The sequence below is a fragment of the Palaemon carinicauda genome, chromosome 26 (genome assembly GCF_036898095.1).
Source record: "Palaemon carinicauda isolate YSFRI2023 chromosome 26, ASM3689809v2, whole genome shotgun sequence".
NCBI lineage: Eukaryota > Metazoa > Arthropoda > Malacostraca > Decapoda > Palaemonidae > Palaemon > Palaemon carinicauda.
The window spans coordinates 18,453,528-18,455,922 of record NC_090750.1 but is presented as its reverse complement, the minus strand read 5'-3'; positions in this window follow the sequence as shown (position 1 = coordinate 18,455,922).

The window sequence follows — 2,395 nt, the reverse complement described above, 5'->3', positions numbered from 1 at the left end:
CCTCCTCCTGCAGTGATTCTACATACGGACGCCTCACTGGACGGTTAGGGGGGTCATACTCCTCTCAAGAAAGTTTAAGGTCGTTGGTCCCAGAGATTCCAGCAAATCCACATCAATATTCTGGAGGCCATGGCAGTCTTCTTGTCCCTGTAAAGGTTACAATTAAAGAACAACATTCACATCTATCTCGTGTTAGACAACAAAGTAATAGTTCATTGCATCAACAGGCAAGGGTCAAGATCTCCTCAATTAAAACATGTAATGATCGCCATCTTTTCATTGGCTCAGAGGAAGAGGTGGCATCTGTCTGCCTCTTACCTTCACGGAATTCGGAATGTGATGACAGACTCTCTATCTCGAACACATCCGCTAGAGACAAAATGGTCTCTAGACGAAAAATCTTTCTCTTTTGTGTAAGAGTTAATCCCAGGTCTTCAAGTGGACCTGTTTACAACGAGTCTCAACAAGAAACTTCCCAACTATGTGGCACCAAATGTGGATCTAGGGGCGATAGGCATGGATGCGTTACACATGGATTAGAATCAATGGGAGAAGATTTATGTATCTCCACCCTTCAATCTTCTCTTGAAGGTGTTGGACAACCTTCGATCGTTCAGGGGGCCAGCAGCCCTGGTTGTTCCTATATGATCGAAGAGCAATTTGTTTCCCTTGGTGACAGAGATAAACCCCAGGCTGGTTCCTCTACCCAGCCCGATTCTGTCTCAAGAAGTACAGAGGAAGACTGTCTTCGCTTCATCCTGGAAAACGAAAGCCCTTCATCTCATGATTTTTTTCGCATTAGCCCTGGATAAAAAATTCAAAATTCAATGGGACAAATTGGCATTTGCAAAAAATTATAAAGCTTCCACTACTTTCAATCAGTATGAAACTTCGTGAAAGAAATGGGTTTGATATGTGAAAGATAAAAATCCATCTTCTATCTCTATAGATTTTTGTTTAGGCTTTCTGATCGATTTACATGCGAAAGGTTTAGCATCCTCCACGAATGCATCGTACAAGTCAGCCCTAGCTAGACCCATCTTGTATGCCTTTGACATAGATTTCAATTCGGACCTTTTCAACAAGATTCTGAAAACTTGCACCAAGTTGAGACCAGCAGTTCCACCGAAGCTGATCTATTCATTGGATAAAGTTTTACAACTGCCTTCGGAAGTTTACAATCAGTCAGCGTCTTTACGAGATTTATCTCAAAAAGTAATTTTTCTAATCGCGATGGCTCCTGGTCTTCGGGTTAGTGAAATTGTGGCTTTCTCTAGAGATGAAGGTCACATAGAATTTACAGACAATGGTGAAGTTAATTTATACCCTGATCCTACCTTTTTGGCCATAAATGAGCTACCATCTAAACGTTAGGGTCCATGGAAAATAGTTCCCCTCGAAAGTGATATCACCCTGTGACCAGTACAATGTTTAAAGACATATCTTGACAGGACGAAGAATACCCTGGACAGGTATCGTTATTTGACCACCTTAATTAGGTATCGATGGGTTGACCTCGACCCGAGGTCCAAAAAAAATTCATAAAAAATTTATTTACAAAGCAATTCATAGCCTTTAACTATTAAAAAAAATCTTCAAAGAATATTCTATTCTTCAAAAAAAAGTAAATGAAAGGTAAGTTTAAAATAAATATTTTTCACAAATAAATGAAAAAAATAAGTATATAAAAAATTACTTTACAAACAAATTCACCTTAAATCTAAATATGGAAATAAACTGAAACTATTCAGAGCACTTATTCTATGATAGTTGAGCACCATTTGCTGAGATCTAGGGGTGGGAGGAACTAAAAGGGAATGGTCCCTGAAATGAGAAAAAAGTGTATGTTTTTTGGGCTAAAAAATCCTATCCTATTTTCAACATTTCTTGGGTGTAGGTAAATGTCAGTTAGTGACTGAAATTTTTACAGGATTTTGTACTATTGTCATGCAACAAAAAGATGTAAACGAATCTGCACTTGGATAATATATAATGGTTTATAAAGTGGCAATTGCTTTTTTTTTCTTTTTCTTTTTTTTTTTTTTATTTTGTTGAGTTATATCATGAAATTTTTCAAGACAAATCCTTATATCCATTGCTGACCATGGTATTTATGCAAGAAAATATCAGAAATTTTATAAAAAAAGAGGAATACATAGAGCTATGCCAGCTTCTGTCGGATATGCTCACAAAATGGCTGCCAACCACACCACCTTGATAGGTCAAATCTGGTACCTAAAATGGAGAAAGATATGTCAATATCAGCGAGTCATCTACTTATATAATTGTTTGAGGATTTACAGAAAAATATTATGGTAGCTAGAATAAAGTTAATAGATTATTTTGCAATTAAAAAAAGGATCATAATTAAAGTATCATAAAAGTACAAGCTTAC